This window comes from Sciurus carolinensis, chromosome 1 (assembly GCF_902686445.1).
Source record: "Sciurus carolinensis chromosome 1, mSciCar1.2, whole genome shotgun sequence".
Taxonomy (NCBI): domain Eukaryota; kingdom Metazoa; phylum Chordata; class Mammalia; order Rodentia; family Sciuridae; genus Sciurus; species Sciurus carolinensis.
The window spans coordinates 94,391,743-94,417,699 of NC_062213.1; the positions used below are offsets into that span (position 1 = coordinate 94,391,743).

Below are 25,957 nucleotides of genomic sequence, written 5' to 3' on the forward strand. Positions count from 1 at the left end.
TAGGATTATTCTAAAGGTTTAGTGATTTATAAATTACAGTTTACAATTAGTATTAAGTCTTTACCAAATTTACATAGCTACAAAGTAAAATGCTAAGACTTGAATCTAGGCAGGCTGGGGCAATATGTCTTCTTTGCAGGCAATCATCTAAATCATGAGTAAAACCTTGGTACCCAAACAAATATTTCAAATTTCTTCCTTTGTTAAAAAAATGTTATTTACATACTCTTATGCCTACATAGTATTTACCCATAATTTATCATTATATAATCAACCCTGACCATATTTCATTCTTTTTTTTTAAATTTTTGCTCTATCACTGAGCCACAACCCCAGACCATAATTCATTCTTTTAACATTTGAAATCTTATTTACAAAGTTAATATTAAAGAAGTTTTCTTGTTTATTTATATTGCACTTAGACAACATCTCAGCAAGGAAGCACCATGAAATAAATATTACTTCTATTTTAATGAGCAAGTCTGAGGGCAGCTTAGCTAACACCACTGCAGTATAAAAGCACAGTTGTGGGGTTGGGAATTTAGCTCAGTGGCAGAGCTTGCTTAGCATGTGCAAGGCCCAAAGCAAAAAAAGCCCAGTTACCTATTTACAGCTTGAGGACTGATGCCAGGAGCAGAGAAGTAAGGAAATATTGGAAACCCAGGCAGCTATGCTAATAGTCTATCACTTTGAAGAAATTTCAGTTAAACCTCATTTAAATAAGAAATCCACAATCCAAGGCAAACTATTTTGGAGGATAGCCATGATTTGGCTACCATAACTTATTAGTTTCCTGTTGCTCCTGTAACAAATTACCACAAATTTAGTGGTGTAAAACAACAAAATTTACCTTATAGTTCTGTTGTTCATAAATTCAAAATATAAGTGTAGTAGGGTTGCATTCCCTTCCTAGAGAGTCTAGACACAGTCTTTTTTTTTCTTGTCTTTTCTAGTTTCTGAAGGCTGCTTGGCTCCTGGATCCCTTTCATTTTCAAAATCTGCATTGGCTGGTTTGGAGTTTCTCTTACTGGCTCTTTGGTTTCCCTCTTCCATCTTTTATGGATTTGTAATTACAGCAGGACTAGTTGGGTAATCCAGGATAATCTTCTTATTTTAAGATCAGCTGATTAGCAACCTTAATTCCATCCATATCTTGATTTCCCTCTTGTCATGTAATCTAGTTCCAGGGAACTAGATTTATATTCACAGATTCCTGGGATTAGTATGTGGACATACTTGAGGAAACTACTATGTCTTCTCTATGTTTCAAATAGTTCAAGGTTAATTTATTCAATGAGGTCATTTTATTTTGCATTTAAGATGTATTTTAATTTGAAATACTGAGATTCTTTACTTGTACTTAGCTGACAACTCATGAATCAGTACAATTACTGAAAGCTACTGATCCAGAGACCATAAACTTCAAAAAAAAAAAAAAAAAAAATTCTGGTGTTCCCATTATTTTTTTCCTCTGTATCAACTGCAATTATGCCGTTAATAAGAAATTTCACGGGGCTGGGGAGATGGCTCAGTCGGTAGAGGGCTTGCCTTGTAAGCACAAGGCCCTGGGTTCCATCCCCAGCACCCAAAAAAAAAAAAAGAAATTTCACTATAAAGGCAATGAGGTATGGTGAAAAAGTCAGGTTTTTAAAAGCCAGGATAACTAAGGCATAAAGACCAAATTACTTGATTTTTGTGAGTCTCAGGTTTCTCATCTCTAATATGGGGACAGGATTACTGATCTCAAAGGTTGCTTATTATAAGGATTAAACAGGAAAATATGTTCTTTTGGCATTACATTCCACCAACATTAGTTCTCATTCTCCTCTGGTATTTTACTATCTTTTATTTTAATATTTCCATGACTTGTTTTGCAGTAGACTATAAAAGCATGCAAAGTAGTCAGACACAGTCTCTGCCTTCAAATAAAGCTGTCGGTGGCACAATATATTTAAATATAAGAAATAAAGAAAATGAGTCTAAGTTTAGGTGGGTTCCATGAATCAGCTAAGATTTGTCTAGGAAAAATATATAATGAAGTAATTAAGGCTGATTTCTCATTTATCTTAAAAGAACAAAACAAGGAAACAAAATCTGATCCATATATTGTTAAGGGGGAAAATTTAAGGCTAATTGAACTTCGGAGTTTGACTGGCATTATTCCCTGGATCTCTAAGAGTCACAAATGTAAAAGGAAGGAAAACCCTCGTTGATTGGTCTCCTAATTTATTTTGAGTGAAACTAAAAAATACTAAATTAAACTTTGGGATTACAAGTGGATTTTTAGTCCGTAAGTCTTCTGAATCGAATTAGTAAACATCAGTGCAGTTTTGAGAAACAAGTAATCTGTAGACACAGAATCCGACAGGTCTTGTACGTTATTTTATTAACGATTTGGAAGGATGAAACACAAACTACCAATTACTCCCACAAACCTTATCAACAGCACTGTAAAAAATAACATAATAATACTCTGTACTTTCCCTGTGCCTAGGAACTACTTGTATTTTATATATATATTATCTTACTATTTCGCACACCAACCCTGAAAGTATATTTGGAGTTTAGCTAATTTTATGTTCAATAAGAAACAAAAATAATAATAACTTACTGGGGGGGCACACAAAACATGGAAGATCATGTTCAGAACTGATTTAGAAACAGTTTCTTTATCCTCTTATACCAGGCTAAAGTAACTGAAGATGCACAATTTTCGAGGAATACGTATAAGGCACAATAACTTAGCGAATACGTAGTTACGAGAAATAATGAGAAGTCTAAACTGGGTTAAGAACAACATCAACAACAAGCAGACCATCGCGCCGGTTTTTCTTGGACTCTAGGTTGGCAACAAGCTGAAGAGGAAGCCCCTTCCAGGACGGGCGCCGGCCCTACTGGTCTCACTCTGTACCTCAAGAAGGTTCCGAGTTTGGCTCCTTTCGCGCTTAGCTAAACCCCCTGTGGTCGTTTGCCTCACCGTGAATCGTGAACCGAAGATCAGTTCCCCTCACGCGGTGACTGACACACAGTACTAGCAACCGAAGCGCTCGCCCCGCAAGTGCAAAGAAACCTCAGGTCGTACAGCAGGAAGCTACTCAACGCGCAGTCGCCGCGGCCTCCAACCACCCGCCAAAAGAGGGGCGCTAGGCCGCCTCCGACCCGCTCACGATTGCCAGAAGAAGTAAATTATCAGCAAACCTCGGCGCCGCGCCGAGGAGCCCAGGGAAGTAGGTAGTTTCGTCGGTTACTGCCCGCTTCTCGAATAATCTAGTCTTAAGAGCAACCTCTACCTATTTTTGCTTTTCCTTTTTCTCCCCTGTCTTTGTGTCTAATAATGGAACAGTCCCGCGGGGGGGATTGTGGGAGGCGCACGCGCGAGGGGTGGAGGGTGGGGGGGGGCCGGAGGAGGCGGCGGCGGCGGCGGCGGCCGTGGCGGCGGTTGGTGGCCGTGGGGGCGGGGAAGGGGGGGAGGAAAGAAGAGGAGGTGGAGGAGGAGGAGGAGGAGGAGGAGGCCTGGGCTCGCGCCGCCGAAGGTACGCGTGAGGGCCTGCGCCACAGCCGGCTTGACAGGGGCCAGGGGTTGTGGGAGAAGGCGCCCCTGAGCGAGCGCGTAAGGGCTGGCAGGCGCGCTGGGCGGCCGAGGTGGTGGTTGGTGGGAGCCGCGAACGACGAGACCAGATACACTCAAACGCGTGCCGACGGGCGTGCGCGCTCCGCGGCTGGAGTCAGGTTTGGGGGGAGCGGTGGGGAGAGCGAGAGGAAGGAGGAGTGGGAGGCGTGGGGGGGGCACGAGGCGCCCTTCGCTCGCTCACTCCCTCCTTAGGAGCTGCCGCCGCCGCCGCTCTGCCGCTGCCGCCGCTCCAGCCGCCATTTTGGGTTCGCTTTGCGGAGGGGGAGACGATCCCCTTCTCGTTGCGGGACCCGCCTCCCCTCAGTTTTCTCCCTTTGGCCCTACGCCTTTTCCTTCTCCTCTCTCGCTTTTCCGCCACTCCGCTTACCCTCTGGCCGCCTCCTGACAAGCGGGAGAGATCCGCTTTGGACTAAGGGAAGCGGAGGCGCCTGGCGGCCACCCCCTCTTCCCCACTTCCCTGCACTCTCATCGTTCTCGGCCTCGGCCTCTGACACGGTGAGTAGAACGGTTTGGGCAGGCCTCGGGGCCTAAGTACTCTCTCAGCGACTCAGCCCTTGGCTTCCTGGGATCTACTGTCATCTCCCGGACCTGGATCTCCAGGAGAGCGGTGGTAAGGATGGGGGAGGGGAGAGTAGAGAAGGGGATCCTGAGCTTACTGGGAAGTCCCTCCAGGCGGGGGTGAAGGGGTGTCCCTGACAGGCGGGCTCCCGGTTTGAGGGAGGGGGGCGGGAAAGTAAGCAAGTGGAGGCGGAGTCGCCCGTGCCCCTGACAGGTTTGTGTATATAGGCATGTTTGGAGCATCTCCTATCGTCCAGTTTGTGCTTGTTTAAGGGGCAAAACTGGCAAGGGAGATAGATGATCTTCAGAGGTAATTTACCTGTATGACACGGTCTGGGGTGTCCCTGACACGCTGAACTGTATGTAGGAACGACAGAATGGTCTCACTGTTAGAAGTTTAGTAAATGTAACTGGTTAGTTTGTACATGGAAAGAGATGTTTTTGGTTTAGAAGACAGATGGTCTGTTGGTGTATAGCGGCTGTGTTTGTGTGTGTATGCAAGGATGGAAAGAGTTCCCGAAGAGTTTGCTTGTATTTCTGGAAGTGTAATGGAATTCCCCTTCTAAGTTAGCTTATTTTTCAAATAAATGTTGGGATGTTCCTTTCAGGTTGATAAGTGTGTGTGTGTGTGTTTTAGGTATTCGGAGTACCTAATTACTTGTCAGGAAAGAACAGGGCATTATTCTAGACAGTATAGCACATATGTGTGGGGTCAGGGAGTGGAGAAACTTGGCATGACCAGTTGTGGTTTTAGGAATAGTTTGTGCCTTTGATTGATTGATGGGTAGGTACTAGGTATTGAAGAGTGGCGTTCTACCACTGGGCCCCATCCCTGGCTATATTTTATATTTTATTTTGACACAATTCCCATAAGTTACTCGGCCAGGCCTTGAACTTGTGATCCTTCTGCCTCAGCTTTCTGAGTCGGTGGGATTACACGCCTGCAATACTGTGCCTGTTTAGTTTTGCCTTTAAATAGAGTGAATTGTGTAAATGTAAACATCTTTAACAGAATTTTTACTATAAGACTATAAAGAATGGGTGACCTTTTTGTTGACATGGGTTTATAGTAGCACTTTACATTAGTATAAGGCATTTATATTTAGAATGCTTTCAGTTTGTGATCATAAACTTCTGTGAAAATGGTGGACTATTTTCTCTCATTTTACAGAATAGGAGGAGATGAGGCATAAAAGTAAGCTTTCCAAGGTCACTTGTTAAATTGGTGACAAAGTTGGGAATATAACTCACATATTTTGACTACTAATCCAATAATATAGTCACTATATCATAATCCCTCCAGAGATCTTTCTTGGTAAATATGAGTATATTGGAAAAATAGGGGAATGTATGACTGGTTGGATGGTCTAATAGTGTCAAACCATATATATGGAATATAGGTTTTCCTTTTCAGCCTAAACCGTATGAAATGGGTATCCATAAGTATATTATTTTGTGTTTATGGAGAAAGAGCATTTCTGACACTTTAGTTTGTATGTTTGAGGGAAGGAAGGCTTTCACAGCCTAACATGTACCAGAACAGCTTCATGGGTGCTGACAGTTTATTTTTTTGGTACTCGGGACTGAACCATGTAGCAGGTGCTGTGCCACTGAGCTATACCTTCAACCAGACAGTTTATCATCTTGCATTCATTCAACATATATTGAGTTTATTCAATAAGTGGTTCCTGCCTTTGAGTGAGAATAATGAAGATGCCATTGTTGGAATAGCTTGCATGCATACGAGGGTAGTTGTTTTGACAGTCGTATACACTGAGTTGAATGAGCAGACAAATCTGTGGAATTGAAAGCAGAAAATCTTTAAAAGTCTATTTAGAGCTGGTCACTGTGGTGCAAACCTGTAACCTCAGCTGGTGGGGAAGCTGAGGCAGAAGGATTACAAGTAAGAGTCCAACCTGGGCAATTTAACAAGACCCTTTCTCAAAAAATAAAAAGGACTGGGATGTAGCTCAGTGTAGAGCATTTGTCTAGCATGTCCCAGTGCCTCCAAAAAAAAAAAAGGTCTTACTAAGTTTGGAGGTAATTTAGGTCTTCTAGACAATTTACTATGGAAGGAAGATTATGAGAGTATTTAAAAATTCAGGGCATCCAGTTTGTAGTAGAGTGTGCCTTTGGCATTTTCTTTTGGCATTTATGAGTAAACTGTTTTTGGGACTTGGAATTTGTTGATATATGTACTTCTGGATATTGGAACTTCTTGGCTGGGTTGAAAGAATTCTTCGAAAGACTAATTTCACAGTAAGGATCCCCTCTGTGAATAAGAGGGAAGAATGCCTGAACTAAGTCAACTGCATTGTGTTCCTTTGAAATGCACTGATATGCTATTTTAGTGGTTCTTAGTTTTTGGGGGGTTCACATGTACTTTCTGAGGATCTGATGAAAAACGCCACATTAGAAAATGAACATAATCACAGTCACAAATTATGCATAATAATTTCAGAAATTTAAACTGTAATGAAATAAAACTAAGTTATATTTCAGATTTTGTTTGAATTCCCCTATCCCCACACTTTTAAAAAAAGTTTTATTTAGCAGTATGGTGTTAAGGTGAAAGATTCTGTGTAGTATTTGAGCATGTTGAAATTTAAAAAAAATTAAAAATGGTGATCCAGATGGAGAACTAAAATTTTATCTTTTGTTCCCAAACTTATTTCTGCAGTGTTAATACACAATTCTGCCACCAATTCCACCCCCTATCCAAGTACTGGGCATGGAACCTGGGGCCTGACACATGCTAGGCAAGTGTTCTGCCACTGAGCCACATCCCCATCCCTTTTAGGTTTTATTTATTTTTTATTTTTTCAGGAAGCAGGGCTTTATTCTGCAACAGAGGAAACATGCTTTGCCCACCTTTCCCAGACATAAATTGTTTCAACTCAGGTACTGACCAGCAGTGCCCCTTGTGGACCGCATGCAGGGTTCTAAAGACAAACCAGAGCCCCAAAATTTTGAGCTCTCTTCCCATAAACACAGCCATATCGTAATTTACAGAATTCACTTTTTATACTGGTATCAAAAATTATACTAAAAATTTATCACTAAACTTTATTATATTTTTTCCCTCTTAAATTTCTTTGCTAAGTATCTTCACTGTCCCAACGACTTTGTCTTGCTAAGTTGTCTTATTGCCTTAGTCTCCCTAGTAGATGAGATTACAGGTGTGTACCAGGCTAACTCATAATCTTGTTGGCATTTCAGAATTGTATTTCTTTCACTGATCACTTAAGTTTTTCATGTTTGAAGAATCTGTGAACTATTTTTAGTTGTTTTTCCTCTTAATAGTTTTTAGTCATTTGCCTTCAGACATAATGCAAATTGATGACAGGATTGAATATACTTTTTTTCAATTGAATTTCTATTCATTTTAAATATATGGCAGATTTCAGCCATGCAGTAATAGAATAGTATAATGAACTCTCATGTACTTATCTTCTTGCTTCAACATTATCAACAGTTTTCACACTATATCCACATCTATTAGCCTTTATTCCCTCCTCTGCCTCTTCGCGTATTTTAGGGCAACCTTCCAGACATATAATTTTATCTGAGTACTTCAATGTATATGTTCTTTTTACTTTTTTTAAAAACGTTCTTTTTTTTTTTTTTTAGATGTTGATAGATCTTTGTTTTATTCATTTATTTATATGTGGGACTGAGAATTGAACCCAGTGCCTCACGCATGCTAGGCACTGAGCCACAACCCCAGCCCCTTGTTTTTACTCTTTTTTTTTTTTTTTTTTTTTTTTTTTGGTGCTGGGGATCGAACCCAGGGCCTTGTGCTTACAAGGCAAGCACTCTACCGACTGAGCTATCTCCCCAGCCCCTTGTTTTTTACTCTTAAATGGTTAGGTTTCTATAAGTTTTAAAATAATTTATAGGATGATAGTTGGAACTATACTTATACCACCTACTTCTAATATCTATTACTTGTTGATAGGGAATTCTTCAAACTAAGAAGAAATGAGGAACAGAAATTCACATACCTACTTTTAGATGTTTTTATTAAAAGATTAGTAGTTAGTTCCTATGTTAGTCAGAAAAGCATATTTTTTTCAAATGCAAGGGAGAAATAATGATTATTACTGTTTTTGTAAGGTTTTTTTTTTTTTAGTTGTAATGACAAGATGGTAAAACATTGTCTAGTTTTTATTTCCTCCTGATTTTCTAGTAGGATTTAGTTACCAAAAAGAAATCACGTGATACTGATGATGCTGAATGAGGGCTGAAATTGGTTTCAGGTCAACTGGAATGAAATTTATGTTGTTTTGAATTTTGAAATTTCACTTGTGGACTTTTGAAAATTTATACCTTTTCCTGTATTGCATACCTGAGAAACCATGTCACTGATGACATGATGAGCAGAAATACTATAGAAAACAAAGTATATACTACTGTTAAGAAGATGAATAAAAAATGTAGATTTTAAGTGGTTGCTTGTAGAATTTAGATAGCTTTTCTTAAAAAGCTGATACTTGTATTATAGGTCAAACGAGTGTGAGTTCCATTAGCAGTAAATTTTTCTTAATTTTGGTTGTATCTTATGGCATAGTGCCACAGTAAATAAGTCACGAATCTTTTATGTAATCTTCTGGTTTTACATTTTGTTCAGTCTGTTTTCTGTATTTAATACCAAATCACTTTTCTCAAACACTCTTATTTGCCCTAAGATTATAAAGAAGTTGTGTGTCAGATTATAAAGTAGCTATGTTCTGGTTTCTTGGTGTAAACAACATTTGAATTGTGGAGTAGACAATCTTTAAAATAAGGTTACTTAAATTCAGCACTACTGAAAATGAAAGCTCCAGAGTTTAAATATTTGCTAACATAAGCCTAACAGGGCAGAATGGAAAGAATTTAAAAGGTTGTCTTTGTAGAAGAAACTCATAACTGATATCTGAGAAAATAGGGGAGGGGAAGTGAATCAATCATATGTAATGATTATTAATTAAACATTATAGAGCATAAAGATCTTCAAAGAAGATTGGGGATACAAATCTCAAATAAGTAGATATTTTATCTAACTTAATGATAACACAAGGTAGAAAGTTAAAGGGCGATCACTTTTTAAACCATGAGTTAGAGATTTAAGTTAATTTTATTTGTGTGTATGTGTTTTATTTTTAAGGGAAAAAAGTCAGGATTTTGTTCACTTTAACAAACATTTCTTGAGCGTTTTTTAAAATTTTTTAATTCTTCAGATATAGATGGACACAATACCTTTTATTTTTTACTTATTTTTATGTCATGCTGAGAATTGAACCCAGTGCTTCACACATGATAGGCAAGCGCTCCTCTACCACTGAGCCACAGCTCCAGCCCTCTTGTACAGTTTTAATCAGTTAAAAATAAATTTAAATCAAAATAATGTTGACCATTTAACTAATGTGATGTAATGCATTTTTTAAACTTATATTGTTACTTGGAAAAAAGAAAACAAAATTACACTAACAAGTATATTGCACAGAACTCATGAGTTATTCAGTCTTTAATTAGGGCAAAAAACAAATGAAAACAAGAAATTCCTTCCACTTGTTCACTTATTTATGTGTTCATTTATTCAGTCAACTTAGAATTTTTCCAGTGCTTCCTCCATGCCCATTTCTGCTTGGTGGTAGGGAAAAAGATGGTAATGATTTTTTCTCTTTCTTTTTTCTTTTCTTTCTTTCTTTCTCTTTCGTTCTTTCTTTTCTTTTCTTTTAACATTTTAAGCATTTAACATTTTAAAACATTATAGTACAGTATAATAATCTGTTCAAAGTGAAAAGGAGAGAAAGTTATTAAATCTGAGGGGAGAAAGGAGAGGTTAAAATAGCTTCCTACAAATGAAAGATTCAGAGGTTAAAGGATAATTCAGAGTTATTTAGTAAGGCTTAAGGAGGACATTCTTAGATGAAGAAATTTGTGAATGTATAAAATGAATGTAACATAACAGATGAGTTTGCTGTAAATTTGTATCAGTGGTATACTTTCAGCCCTTTTTATGATTTCCTGTGTCTTTGTACTGAGATTTCTATCAAATAAAGATGAAAAGATGTTGGGCTATTTCACTCATAACAAAAACAGTATGTTGTCACAGTTAAAGGTAATTTCTAGCAAAGATGAAAATTAAGAAAATATTTCATTTTATTCAGGAAATTTTTACAGGAATATGCCTCATTTCCTCAGCATTTTAGTTAATAAGGCCTTGATTTTAATAGGTATGTAGTTAAATTGAAAATATATGATTAGTTGTTTGCATAGAACACATCTCTACCTCTACATTGGCATATTTCCCTTTCATTTGTTGAAAATCCCAAGTAGTGATTAAGATTACAGATTCTGAAATCAGATTGACTAACCTTAGATCTCAGTTTTGCTAATTTATTAATTGTGTAATCTTGAGCAAAGACTTGTGTTCTTTGATTTCCCTGACTGTAAAATGATGGTGATGATTATAATATTTATAGCATAGAGTCGTTGAAAGATCATGTGGGATAATGGTTTAAAGTGTTTTGTATAACGTATGTCGTGTACCCTTAGTGCATATTTGCTATTTTAGTTATTTCTTTTGTTTCCTAAAAAGAGAATTTATCAAAGCAGATTACTTTCCTAGTATTTATTTTTCTGTTGGTTCTAAGAATATGTAAATACATTTATCAAAGTGTATATAAACATTCTCCTTACATGTATATGTACTTTTTCTAATTCTTGATTTTTAGTGTACTTTTTAATCTTATTTTCCTCACATGTAAATTCTGATTTTGTATTTTCTCACTTAACTCTAGCCTAGGCTTTTGTGTGGTTTTTATTTGTTTTATCTTTTTACCTTCTGATCAAATCTAGTATGTGTTTCGAAAGTGTACAGGAATATGTCTTACTGTGTAAATTTTCCTTGGGTGGAAAACCTGAAGTCTTTAAACTAAATTGGGTTGGTTTTGACAATTCTCTTTTTAAAAATTTTAAGTGTTTTCCTTTTCCTTTTTTTTTTTTTAAGAAGATTAGTGTATTCTCTTCTAAAAAAAAAAATCACCTTATCTGATTCAGAAAAAAGACCAACATGTGTTTATTGAGTGCTTATTTTGTTCCAGAGTTGATTGTAGGCTGATGAAGCAATTAAGTTTGCTGCTCTATTTTAGGAACTTCATAATTTGGGCGTTTTAATTAATTCCTTTTCCAGTGCAGAATCTTAGAGGACTGTTATAATTTACTGATAACTATCATACTATAAGTGATTCAAGCAGATTTGGATCCCTGAAGGAATGTCCTGGGATATGCTTATTGTTATGCTAGAGCAGATGAATTTTGGGATGAACATCTCTTCCTCTTAGAGGAATCCTTACTGTGTCCCTGTGTTTAGTCCAGTAGTTCACTGGACAGTATTCTTTTGGGATGTAGTGGTTTAAGTCTTCTATTCAAATAAAAACTAGCATTTTTCCTCCTGTGCCTTGTGACAGAAGAAATATTCATTCATTCATTCATTTTTGATTGTGTACTTACATTGTGCCAAGTGCTGTTAGTCCTAGGGGATCCAACAGTGAATAAAACATTAAAATCTCTGTCCTCATGGTTCTTGCTTTCTAATGAGTACGAGATGTTAAATAAATGCATATTATAGCAATTTATTGATAAGTATTGTCAAGTAAATGTAGATATGTTAGGTAGTTAGTGAAATTCTCTGAGGAGTTGATATTTGGGTAGATGTGATATGAAGGACCCTGAACAATTATTGGGGCATAAGTTCTGAGACAGGAATGTGTTTGATTATTCAAAGACTAGAAAAGAACTAACATGGTAAGTATGGTGGTAAAGAATGATAGAAGATAGGTAGGGTCAGTAACCAGAGTCTAGATAATGCAGGATTTAAAGACTTGCTCTTAGGTGTTTAGTGTTTTCTTTTAGATTTGTTTTGCTCATTCGTTTTGGAGATGGGGTCTCCTTATATTTGTTGCCAGGTTGGTCTCAAACTCATGAGCTCAGATGATCCTCCTGATTAGTTGGGACTTGAAGCATATGCTACCATGCCTGGCTGTTCTAGGTTTGATAAGATGCTCTCAGGAGATTTTGACCAGGATAGTAAGTGACTTGATCTAATATATAAACTTTGAGAAATGAGAGTATTGCACCTAGGTGTTTGGAGGCTGTTGTGATGGTTGAGGCAGAAGATGATTGTGGGGTTGAACCTAGGATGTTGTTTAGTGAGGTGGATTTAGAAACTGTTTTGAAAGTAGTGAAGATGATAATTGATGGATTGGTTGTGGGGTTTGAGCAAGAGAGGCCTTATTCAGTCCTGAACAGTTAGATGCCATTTAGTGAGATGAATACTGATAAAAGCAAGTTGTGGGGAGTGCAAAAATTAAGAATTTGGTTGACTAGTCTAAGATTTCTATTAAGTGTTTAGGAATGAGCTACTGAATAGGCAGTTGAGATACTGTGGAGGTAATTGGATGTACAGGTATTAAAGTCAGGGCAAATATAAATTTGGGAGTTGATTAGTATAGTGACACTATTTAGAGCCATGATACATAATGATTATCTGGAGAGTGAGTATAAATTGGGAAGAGATAAAGTTCCTAAGACTGAGTTGTGTGGTGTTCTTGACACTTGAATCTTACCAAGGCTACCAGGACGAGAAGAGAATTTGATAATTTTAGGAACAATACCTTCCTGGCTAAGAAAACCTAATAAATAATTAATCAAGATGTAGATGTAGAGACTAAAATAAAAAGGAGACAAAAGTAAACTGTATGCCAAATAGTTTTGTCTCAGCAATCAAAACTTTTTTTTTTTTTTAAATATGAAATTAACCTGATTGACTAATTTCTGCTTGATTACTCTGGTTAGGGTGGTTGGTTAATGCCTTCCTAGAAATCCATTGTGGAGATCCCCATAACATAAAAAAAAAAAATAAATACAGTTTATAAAATAGTGAATGAGATATCAAAGCCTATGAAGCACTTTACCCATTAACATAATAACCATTTCTGGTTTTGAAAATGTACAGACCAGGCTGCCTCCTAATTTCTCAGTCCATCATTTAGAATTTTCAAGCTTTAAATAATTCAGTTTTTATATGTGGACCTAATGAGTTAACATATATAATATCTAGAATACCTTTATAAGATACTGTGCTGATAAATATTAGGGCCTTAGTATAGTTTAGGTTGAATGCGTATTTCAGGACACATTTTCCCATTGTGGATAAAAATCTGTTTAAATATATTTAAGATATTAGAAATTAAAATGAATAGAAATAACAGTCAAAGGAAGTCACAGTATATAGGTCATTTGTTATTGATGATTCAAAAAACCTATCAGAAGCTGGGTGCAGTGGCTTGTACTTATAATCCCACCTACTCTGAAGGCTGGTGCAGGAGGATCACAAGTTCAAGGCTAGCCTGGGCAACTTAGCAAGACCCTGTCTCAAATTAAAATAAGGGCTGGAGATGAAGCTCATTTGTAGCACACCCCTGGGTTCAATCCCCAGTACTGCAAAAACAGAAAAAGCCTATCGGATATCTTCATAGAGTAGCTCTTATTTGCGTACACTACCTCATACTTGCCAGTTCACCTTGAATTTTAGGAAAATGAAGGAGCCATTTGTTGAATTGGCACTATGTATAAGAGACTGGCAGTTTTGAACCCTGTCAATTTAGGAAGAGAAATTATTCTAAAACATTGAGGGGAAACATTTCTGGTAACAACATATTCTCCAGTGTTTCTCTCACCTCTTCTTGTTTTGTAGAACTCATTAGGGAATTAGGATCTATGATTTCTTTTTCTTAAATCAAAGCCAGAACTGTCAGTTGGGTGGTTTAGAGAATTAGTTCTCTTCCAGGTAAGTGAAAAGAAACCTTTGTATCCTTTCCTGGGTAACTTTAAATAACACTACCAAAAATTTCTGAATAGTTTGGAGGCAGTCCTCTTAAGTAGAACTGAGACAATTCAGATAGTATTTAGGGTTCAGATAATTTCTAGAAATATTTCTAGATGAATCTGCTCCAGAAAAGTTCAGAAACTGTTCATTGAGACTTAGAACTAGGTGATTGAAAAAGGCCACTTCCTTGTTTTTTAAGTGTTCGTTTTAAGGCCACTTTAGAAGCTGGCCTTAAAGACCGAGGATATCAACTCCATATTTCCTGTGGTGATGGGTAGTCACGGGCCTCATTAGGAATATGATAAAATCTTTGTATCCTTTCCCAGAAAGTAAACACCTGCACAAAATTTTTTTGGTATATGATTCAAGGAGATTCACTGGCAAATTTGGTTATAGGCCAGTATTCTTTGTTTCACAAGTATCTTCATGAAAGTTATGGATTGACAGTTTCATCTTTTCTTCAACTGGTAACTGCTCTTAAAAATGAGACTAAACTCATGTAAGGAAGGGTAGTACTTAGAGGTGGTTAAACAGATCTTTTCTGGATTGTTATCTACCTTTCCCCTTTGCCATTATGGTAAAACAGTAATTTCTGGACATTTATCAGTTAAAGCAACAACTGAATTCCATCCCTCATAGAATGGCAGGTAGTTGAGAGTATAAGGAGAGTGATTTTTCTCCAGAATTGGTAAAGTGGCAGCAGAGTGTAATCGTTCATCTATGTCCTACTCTTACTGACTTCCTGCCTGTAGTTGCCTGTCCTCATTAGCTATACTCCATATACCTTTATGAATGCCTTTTCTAAATCCAAACCTAGATCCCATGGCAGGATTCAGACAAAGCTCTGAGATCCTGCCTACTCTTTGGTTTTATGTTTCTGGGTTCGAGACAGGATTCATTTATACATGCATGACTTGTATATGTGTTTAGTATCTGTCTGCTTAGGGAGTACACCTTCCCATCTTTAGAGACAAAATTCAAGATGATGCTGTGAAGTCTCAGCTGGCCATTTTCCCTCTTTTGGTGAACAATATGCACTTATTTCTCTTGAGCATGTACCTACGAGATTGCTGGTCCACAGGGTAAGCTTATTTATTTATTTATAGTGTAAAAGAGTTGGATTTATTCAAGTGAGAAAAGAGATAAGAGCAAGAGGGTACCCAGTAGGAGTTGCCTGCCTATTTTTATCTTTAATAGATATTGCCAGTTTATAACCAGGAATGTATAGGTGTTTCTTCACATTACTTAACATTTGATAGTGTTGTTTTTTTCATTATAGTCATTCTTGTGGGTGATCATTGTAGTTTGATTTGCATTTCCCTGAGGATTGGTGATTTGGAGCATCATTTTTGAACATTAGACATCCTCTTTGTGAAGTGCCTACTCTTAATATATATTCTGAAAGTAATTCCTTCCTCAGATGTATGCATTGTGTATATCACCATCCAATGTGTGACTTGCCTTTTCATTCTTGGTGGAGCCTTTTTAAAAATACCTTTATTTTATTTATTTTTATGTGGTGCTGAGGATTGAACCCACTGCCTCACATGTGGTAGGCAAGGCCCAGCTCCTTGATGGAGCTTTTGGATGTCTTTTTTTATTTTATAAAATTCATGGGAGTCGGCCTGGGGAGATAGTTCAGTTGGTAGAGTGCTCGCCTCGCAAGCACAAGGCCCTGGGTTCGATCCCCAGCACCAAAAAAAAAAAAAGTGCAAATTCATGGAGTCATTTGATGATGTCTTATTTTTTATAAAATTCAACTTGTCCTTTTTTTCTCTTTTTTGTGTTGGTGGGAATGGAAAACACAGGTGCAGTACATAGTTAAATTCCCCAGCCCTTTTTATTTTTATTTTGAGACAGGGTATAGATAAGTTGCTGAGGCTGGCTTGAACTTGTGATCCTCCTGCCTCAGCCTCCTGACTTGCTGGGATAATAAATGACACTGTGCCTAACATTGTTATTTTTTTCTTAAATAGAATGGTGTTAAAAAGTTTATTCAGAAGTAATTGAGTTGTATTTCCCAATTTCACATAGATATAAACAAAATAAAATTTTGAAAAGTGCATATATGGTAGGTATATATATTTCAGATCTTTTAAAAATAGTTTTTATGGATTTTTAATTACAAAACTAATGTAAATTTTGTAATTATATGAAAATTTTATATACATGTATGTATCTTTCAAACCTTTCTCCTTCAAGTAACCATCCATCCATATTTTTTCCTGTGTGAGTGCAATACATATGGGTCTTTCCTACTCTTTATAAATATGAGATTATGCTTTTTTTTTTTTTTTTTAAGACGTGAAAATAGATATAGGGGCTGAGATGTAGCTCAGTGGTAGAAAACTTACCTAGCATGCTGAAGGCTCTGGGTTTGATCCCTAGCACCACAAAAGTGAAAAAGAGGAGACATAGGTATTTATGTATATACATATAAATATATTTTTTTCCTCTATGGTAGTCTCAAAAGTCAGATTATTTTGGAGTCAGAATATATAAAATTTAAAAGTATAATATGTCCTATAACTATTACTTTCCAAAATGGTGGTGGCTGTTACTGCCTTTTTACACACACCTTGCCAGGAGTAATTGCTGTTAGTCTGAAATTTTAGCTGAACTCATGAATGAAAAATATGTTGTTTTATTTTTATTTATTTATTTTGGTACTGAGGATTGAACCCAGGGCTTCCTGAATGCTAGGCAAGCTCTTTACCACTGAGCTACATCTTTAGTGCAGTAGTTTGTCTCCCTCACTGTTAGTGAGGTGGTACATCTTTTTATATTTTTGCTGATTATTTCTATCTCTTTTGAAATTGCCTGTATATATGTTTTGTATATCTTTTCTTATTTATTAGTATATAAAATAACTTTGTCTCTTAGAGTTAATCCTTTTTCTTACTTACTGTCTTTTCTTCTTTTCTGTGTTTTTTTTTGTCTTTGATTTTTGTTTACAGTGTCTTGCCATTCGGTAATACAGTACTTTACTATAGCAAAATTTGTTAGTGTTTTCTTTTGTAGATTTTAGTTGCCTGATTTGTTTACAAAGGGTGTCTCCACTATAAATTATAGAAATGTTAACAAATATTCCTCAAGTACTTTTACTTTTGTATATAGTTTTAAATCCATGAGAGAATTATTTTTGTTTATAACATAAATGTATGGGGCCAACTTTGCTTTTGTTAAATGGATAGCCAGTTGTGTGGATGTGTTATAACATGTCAAATAAACTAGCCATATTAAAATCTATTTTTTTTTTTTTTTTTGGCAGTACTGGGGATCGAACTCAGGGCCTTGTGCTTGCAAGGCAAGCACTCTACCAGCTGAGCTATCTCCCCAGCCCTATTAAAATCTATTAAATGGTTTTCAGAGGACTACTACCACTCTATATATGCTTTTATGCAAAGTAGTAAAGATATTCCTTTTATAAGATGCTTTATTTTGATCTGCCAGAAATTTTTTGAATGGCTTTGAAATATAATTCGTATGGTATACAACTGTACAATTCAGTGGTTTTTATTTGTGTATTCATAGTTTGCATTTTTCTTTTTTTTTTTTTTTGCGGTGCTGGGGATCGAACCCAAGGCCCTATGCTTGCAAGGCAAGCACTTTACCAACTTAGCCATTTCCCCAGCCCTGTATTCATAGTTATGTAGTCATTGCTGCTATATAATTTTAGAACACGCCATCACATTACCTGGTAACAGTCATTTTCCATCACAACCGTAGCAGTGAGTAACCACTAATCTCTTTTCTATTTCTATAGATTTGCCTTTTTTGAACATTCCATGTAAATGGAATTTTACACTGTATTGTCTTTTGAAACTGACTTCTTTTATTTAGCATGTTTTAAGAGTTCATCCCTAGCCTTAACATAGTTCAGATTTTTTTGATGTGTTTTCAAAGGGAATCTAGATTTTTTTGTGTGATCTCAGTGACTTACATAACATTAATGATTTAGTTGGTTTAATACAAAACACCTTTTTTGGGGGGAGGGGCATGGTGCTGGGAATTAAACAAGTCTTGCTAAACAAGTCCTCTGCCATTGAGCTATATTCCCAGCCCTAATATAAATCATCTTAAAATCGATAAGACACTGCTTAGCCTTTTACCTTTGGAAAGCAAATTACATGGTTGATTATATATAGTGATTATTTTTTAAGTAGTAAAAGCAGCATGAAATCCTGGTGTGGTGCTGCACTCCTATGATCCCAGCTCCTTGGAAGCTGAGGCAGGAATGATGGCAAGTTTGAGACCAACCTTGACAACTTAATCAAAACGCTGTCTCAAAAAGAAGAGGTCTGGAGATGTAGTTTAGTGGTAGAGTGTTTATCTGGGTCGTGCAAGGCTCTGGGTTCAGTCCCAGTACTGTAAAAGATATCTGAATGATATTTGAAGAAAAACATCAGTACTTTATGTTATTATTTATTTGCCTGATTAAAACTATATTAATTATTTTTTCAGTCAACAGATATTTATTGAATGACTTTTATATTCTAGGTATTTTGCTAAGGGCATAACAATATAGGGTATCCAAACAGGATTCTTATTCTTATGGAATGACTGGTCTAGTAGAAAATACAGCTCACTATTACAGTGAATGTTAGGAGATTTACAGTATGGGTATGAGCACTTGACAGGGAGAACTGTCATAGTCTAGGAGGTTAGGAAATGTCTCCCTGAGGAAATGGCCTTTACGTTGACCTGGGAAGAATGAATAGAGTCATTCACCAATTGGGTGGAGGAGAGATCCAGATAGAACTATGGTCTAGTGGAGGGAAGATATATTTAGAAACTGAAAGGACTTAAAACATAAATCACACATGTACCAGTGTTTATATTTTTGGTTATTGTTTGCCCCTGCTCTGCTCATAGCAGAGTGGAAAATGATAAAGCTATATATAAGTAGGGGCAGTTAACAAGAACAAAAAGTAAGAACCAGTGATGTGTAAAGTACTGTTCTAAATACTTTTCATGTATTCGTTCATTGAACTCTTAACAATTTCTGTTTACACAGAAGACAAAAATGAAAGAGCACCTTGTCCAAAAGAACTGAGATCTGAGCTTGTGCATTCCGACTATAGAGTATGTGTCCTTAACCCCACTGTACCATACTGCAGAACATAGGGTATAAGCTCTAATTGGACTTGGGGTCCTTTATTTCTGAAGGGCAGTAAATAAGAAAATATCCAAAGGTTTTAAGTTTGGAAATGTCATAGATTGTTTTTTTTTTTTTTTTTTTTTTTAAATAACTTTCTGGCTACAGATTGGTCTAGAGGAAAATAAGGCAAATATAGAAAGAAATTAGAAATCTGCTATATTCTGGGCAAGAATTGTTGGTTTTTTGGACAAGTTTGATAGTAGAAGTAGAGAGAACTGGGTGCAATTGCATATTATCTGTGTGGTATTCACAAGTTTTGATGTTAGGTTAAAGGTTGGGAAAAAGGGAACTAGACTGTCAGGATAAATGCCAGTTTTTTGACTTGAGCATCTGGTGACACTGAAATTGGAAAGACTGGAGGATGAAGAATAGACTTTGTCAAGATATTGAACAAACTCCATATTTACTGTCAGCATCTTAAAATCCTTCAGTCTAATATAATTTATTATATGAAAGTACAGTATGTTACCCAGGGATAGAATTTAGAGTAGGGAAAGACCAAACCCAAGGAAATTCAGCATTTGAGGGGCTGATAGACCAAATCAGGCTAGCAAATAAGGCTGAGGAGTGATGGCCAGAAATATATTAGGAAAGTATATTATCATGGAAATCTGTAGTAGTCTGTGACTTGTCTTCATCTTCTTTTCAGTTTTCAGTTTTATTTTATTTTGTTTTTATAGTTGTAGAGGGACAGAATGCCTTTGTTTATTTTTTTATGGTGCTAAGGATTGAACCCGTGCCTCACACATGCTAGGCAGATGCTCTGCCACTGAGCTACAGCCCCAGCCTCCAGTTTTATTTTTATTCTTAATTGACAAAATAATTGTTCATATTTATGGCATAAAGTGTGGTGTTTTAATATATCAGTTGTATGTATTGTATAATGATAAAATCAGGGCATTAAACATTTCTGTCACCTCTCATGTATCATTTTGGCTCCTTAATCTTGGTACCTTTTGAAGGACAAAAGTTTATAATTTTGATAAGTACAGTTTATCAGATTTTTCTTTTATGAATCATGCTTTTGGTATCGTATTTCAGAAATCTTTGCTTAACATAACAGCATTAAGATTTTTCTCTTACGTTTTCTTCTTGGAGTTTTATAGTTTTAATCTTGGATTTAGGTCTGAGGTGTATTCGAGTTCATTTTTGTGTATGATATGAGGTAATTGAGTTCCTATTTTTTTTTTCTTTTTGCAGATAAATATCCAGTAGGAGCCTTGCATTCATTTTATTTTAATTTTTGTTGTGCAGGGGGTTGAACCCAGGGGCCTTGCCCATAGTAAGCACATGCTCTACCTCTGAACTACACCCCCAGCTCCAAGTTCTTCCATTTACTAGCTTTACAATCTTGGCACTAAATCACTCTTCCAAGCTTGTTTACTCATCTTTAAAATTTGGTTATTTAAATCTCACACAGTTATTGTCAGAATTAAATGAGTGATACATAACATTAGGTGATGGTATCTATTAGGCCTAAGGTAAATAAATAATTGAAAAATTTGAAAAACACTTCATGATACCCAAATATTGTTCTTTTATTTCTTTAAATTCATTTCAATGAGAGAATAATGCTCAAGTTTTTGGTTTTCAGAATACTATTGTGAAATTTACTCCTCTGAAATTACCCCTTAAAATCTACCAGCTTTGAGCTTTTCTAAAAGCTTTGAGCTTTTTGTACTACAGGATATATTTCAGGGAGTTTTGACTTCTTTGGGTTTGTTTGATAATGTTTGATAAACACAGTAATTGTCATTTGTCAAATTTTAAACTTTTCTTTGATTAAACAAGTTTCTTGAGTATGTGGAAGCATTAAAAACACAATTTCTTAGCCATAGAAAAATAATTCAAATGTAGTAGCTGTTGAAGTAGTCAGAAATGGTGATTGCATGTTTTGAAGGTAAAGCTGATAGCTTTTGCTGATTGACTGCATTGTGTAGAGTTTGAGAGAAAAGAGTTTAGGATGATAAACAATTACTAGATCAAAATGTTTCTCAGCTCAGTGGCAGGGTGATTTTTTTTTTTTTTTTTTTTGAACTGGAAAATGAACCCAGTGGTGCTTTACCACTAAGCCACATTCCCAGCCCTTTTTAGTTTTTATTTTGAGATAGGGTCTTGCTCAGGCTCCTCTCCAACTTGTTATCCTCCTGCCTCAGCCTCCTGAATTGCTGGGATTATGGGCGTGTGCCACTGTGCCTGGCCAGGGTGTGTTTTTTTTTTTTTAGACTTCAGATCATTTCACTAGTCAAAACCTTTCAGTCATTTTTCCACCTCAGAGTAAAAAAACAAAGGCCTTGTAAATTTGCAAAGCCCTGTGTAATTGATCCTGTCCTCTCTTTTCATCTCCTACCAGTCTCCCTACTCACTGAGTTGCAGGAATGGGAGGTAAATGCTTCCCTTCTGTTTCTCAAACACTACAAAAGTACTTCCTCAGAATCCTTGCACTTTATTCTCCCTGACTAAAATCTCCCTCCCCATTTGATACATTGTAAGAAATAAGATGGTCACCTTTAAGAAAAAAAATTTTTCCCCAGTACTGGGATGAAACCCAGGGACACTACCACTGATCCACATCCCCAGGCCTTTTTAAAATTTTTTATTTTTTATCTATTTATTTATTTTTAAATTTATTTTTATTGTAAACAAATGGGATACATGTTGTTTCTGTTTGTACATGGAGTAACAGCATACCATTTGCGTAATCATACATTTACATAGGGTAATGATGTTTGATTCATTCTATTATTTTTTCCTCCCCCCCACCCCTCCCACCTCTCTTTTCCCTCTATACAGTCCCTCCTTCCTCCATTCTTGCCCCCCTCCCAACCCCCATTATGTGTCATCATCCGCTTATCAGTGAGATCATTCGCCTTTTGGATTTTTTGAGATTGGCTTATCTCACTTAGCATGATATTCTCCAATTTCATCCATTTGCCTGCAAATGCCATAATTTTATTATTCTTTATGGCTGAGTAATATTCCATTGTATATATATATATACCACAGTTTCTTTATCCACTCATCTATTGAAGGACATCTAGGTTGGTTCCACAGTCTAGCTATTGTGAATTGAGCAGCTATGAACATTGATGTGGCTGTATCTCTGTAGTATGCTGATTTTAAGTCCTTTGGGTATAGGCCGAGGAGTGGGATAGCTGGGTCAAATGGTGGTTCCATTCCAAGTTTTCTGAGGAATCTCCACACTGCTTTCCAGAGTGGCTGCACTAATTTGCATCCCCACCAGCAATATATGAGTGTATCTTTCTCCCCACATCCTCTCCAACACCTGTTGTTGCTTGTATTCTTTGACTTTCCACATTCCCAGAGTGTTGGGGACTTGAACCCGGGTCTCCAGCATGAGAGGCAGGCACTTTACGAGATGGGCTATGTTGCTTGTATTCTTGATAATTGCCATTCTAATTGGGGCAAGATGGAATCTTAGTGCAGTTTTAATTTGCGTTTCTCTTATTACTAAAGATGGTGAACATTTTTTCATATGTTTGTTGATTGCTGGTAGATCATCTTCTGTGAAGTGTCTGTTCATATCCTTAGCCCATTTGTTGATTGGGTTATTTGTATTCTTTGTGTAGAGTTTTTTGAGTTCTTTGTATATTCTGGAAATTAGTGCTCTATCTGAAGTATGAGTGGCAAAGATATTCTCCTACTCTGTAGGCTCTCTCTTCACATTGCTGATAGTTTCCTTTGCTGAGAGAAAGCTATTTAGTTTGAATCTATCCCAGTTATTGATTCTTGCTTTTATTTCTTGTGCTATGGGAGTCCTGTTAGGGAAGTCTGATCCTAAGCCAACAAAGTGAAGATTTGGACCTGCTTTTTCTTCTATAAGATGCAGGGTCTCTGGTCTGATGTCGAGGTCCTTGATCCATTGTGAGTTGAATTTTGTGCAGGGTGAGAGACAGGGATTTAGTTTCATTCTGTTGCATATGGACTTCCAGTTTTCCCAGCACCATTTGTTGAGGAGGCTATCTTTTCTCCATTGCATATTTTTGGCACCTTTGTCTAGTAGGAGAAAATTGTATTTATTTGGGTTTGTGTCCGTGTCCTCTATTCTGTACCATTTATCTACCTGTCTATTTTGGTGCCAATACCATGCTGTTTTTGTTACTATTGCTTTGTAGTAGAGTTGAAGTTCTGGTATTACGATACCCCCTGTTTCATTCTTCCTGCTAAGGATTGCTTTAGCTATTCTGGGTTTCTTACTCTTCCAGATGAATTTCATGATTGCTTGCTCTATTTCTGTAAGGTACATCATTGGGATTTTAATTGGAATTGCATTGAATCTGTATAGCACTTTTGGTAGTATGGCCCTTTTGACAATATTAATTCTGCCTATCCAAGAACATGGGAAATCTTTCCATCTTCTAAGGTCTTCCTCAATTTCTTTCTTCAATGTTTTGTAGTTTTCATTGTAGAGATCTTTTACCTCTTTGCTTAGATTGATTCCCAAGTATTTTTTTTTTTTGAGGTTATTGCAAATGGAGTTGTTTTCCTCATTTCCCTTTCAACTGTTTCATCACTTGCGTATAAAAATGCTTTAGAAAATTTTTTATTTTTGAGACAGAGTCTTGCTAAGTTGCAAGGCTGGCCTTGAATTTATAATCCTCCTTCCTCAGCCTCCTGAGCAGGTGGGATTAGAGGCATGTACCACTGCATCCAGTACATCTATAAGAAATTTAAAGAGCATGAAACCCAGGATAAATTTAAATGCTTAATGTGGTCTACATTTTTTAAAAATTAGTTTATTTATATTTGATTTTTAATGTTGATAAATAATTACAACTATTATGTATGATTAATAAGATCACAGAACAAAGCAAAAATTTCTCACAAATGAGAAAAATTAGATTTTACTTATTTTAAGCTAAAAATAAGCTATAATGTGGCAACTTAAATTTAAAAAAAAATTTCTCCAGGATTTAAAGAAAATTTTAATTAACATATAACACTGTATTTTTATTGTGTACTATATAATGCCTTTACGTATATGTAGAAATTTTAAATAAGTTAATAAATTACCAAACTAAAAAAAGTAGAAAACTCCATTAACTTTTTCATTTATATGTATACATTTATATATATATATATACAGACACACACACACGTACACATATGTACACATACACACATGCACGTGAATGTGCAAAAAACTTTTTTTTTTGGTACTAGCTATTGAACCCAGAGGCATTTTACCATTGAGTCACATACACAGCCCCCCTTTTTTTTTTTTTTTTTTTTGATAGTTATAGATATGCAGCATGACTTTATTTTGTTTATTTTTTAATGTGATGCTAAGGATCGAACCCAGTGCCTCACATGCTAGGCAAGCCCTCTGGGTCTCAGCCCCAGCCCCTACCCAGCCTTTTTTATTTATTATTTTGAGAGAATTGCTGACTAAGTTGCTTAGAGTCTCACTAAGTTGCTGACTGTGACCTTGAACTTGCTGTCCTTGTGCCTCAGCTTTGGTAGTTGCTGAGATTGTAGGCATAAGCTATGGCAGCCAGCTCATTTATATATTGTTACACTAACTCCCTGCATGTGCAGTATATCATGTACATGTATTTGCAGTATCTGCTTGACATTTTCACTTACATGTTTCATAGATACCTAAAGTTTGACATACTTATTACTGAACTCTTGATCTTCTCTGTCTCTGAACTTCCAGGATGGCAACCCATAATGGCAGGTATTTTGGTGTTTTTTCTTTTTTTGTACCTCTTTATTCCGGTGTCTGGTACATAAATGGCATTCAGTAAATGTTTAGTGAGTCTCTAAATTGTCCACCAGGCCATTTGCTCACGACTTCACAAATTTTTTGCCTCATCTTAATGACTAATTATGTTAGTTACACCTCTTAATCTCTCAAATTCATCTTTTTCTCCTTCCAGTTTTACCTTTCCTAGTTTGGTATATTAATCCTAAGATTAACTTTGTAAGAGTGTTGTATTTCAGAATCAGCTCTTGCTTTCTATCATTTTTCTACAGCAACCAGAGAGGTTTTCTTGAAATATAAATTGTATCTCCCTGTTCCCCTGCTCAGAGTCTTTCAAATTCCAGATGCTTAATATATCTCAACAAGCCTTAAGCAAGCTATTCTCATTTATCTTTCATTTCCATTTGGTGTTCTTACTTCTTCAATTTATCTTCTGTTAATCTTTAAATCTTAGGGACTTTTTAGACATACCATTCCCTTTTTCTGTATCATTTTCACCAGACAGTTTGCCTGGTTCTTTTCTCCTGAGACTTTGAGTCTCAGCTTAAATGTTAAATGTTTTTCTAAGATCTTTTCCCTGTCCCTCCAGGTTCTCTTGATAATGACAGTACAAAAAATAAACAAACATCCCTCCTGTTTAAGACTGGCATTTATAGTAGTATGTTTTATTTTGCATTTATTACAGTTTATGCATTTATACAATTTAAGGCCTCTAAAATTTAAGGTTCATAAGGACCATATTTGTATTGCCTATGACTGCATCTAAGAGCACATTTTGAGGCTTTCAGGAAATATTTGTTGCATTAATGAAGGGATAGGTTAAGAATGATGAATCCATAAAGGAAATGATGGATGGTTATAGAGGTAGTAGAAAATCTGGTTTAGAGTGTGTCATCATAGAAGCCAAAGGCGAATTTCAAATGTGGTAAGTATGCCAGAAGTAATTGAGATTAAGATGATCAGAACTAAAAATTAGTTTTGGAAGGAAAAAAAATGTAGTAGTTA

General features: G+C 36.3%; 2 protein-coding genes across 8 annotated transcripts in view; one reads left to right on the forward strand and one right to left on the reverse strand.

Annotated features, from left to right (window-relative positions):
- Nucleotides 1-3,092, reverse strand: part of Dap3 (death associated protein 3) — a 35,229-nt gene extending 32,137 nt beyond the window's left edge. For 2 of the 4 annotated variants that reach the window (XM_047515864.1, XM_047515837.1), the window contains exon 1: nucleotides 2,978-3,077. The gene's annotated coding sequence lies outside the window, so the exon portion shown is untranslated. Of the gene's footprint in view, nucleotides 1-2,911; nucleotides 2,936-2,977 lie in introns of those variants that run through there. The other 2 variants (XM_047515842.1, XM_047515853.1) reach the window with 2 other exon arrangements.
- A 417-nt stretch (nucleotides 3,093-3,509) lies between these two features.
- Ash1l (ASH1 like histone lysine methyltransferase) overlaps nucleotides 3,510-25,957 on the forward strand; it is a 199,000-nt gene continuing 176,552 nt past the window's right edge. The window contains exon 1 of one of the 4 annotated variants that reach the window (XM_047567330.1): nucleotides 3,510-3,533. The gene's annotated coding sequence lies outside the window, so the exon portion shown is untranslated. Of the gene's footprint in view, nucleotides 3,534-3,793; nucleotides 4,242-25,957 lie in introns of those variants that run through there. The other 3 variants (XM_047567337.1, XM_047567313.1, XM_047567322.1) reach the window with 3 other exon arrangements.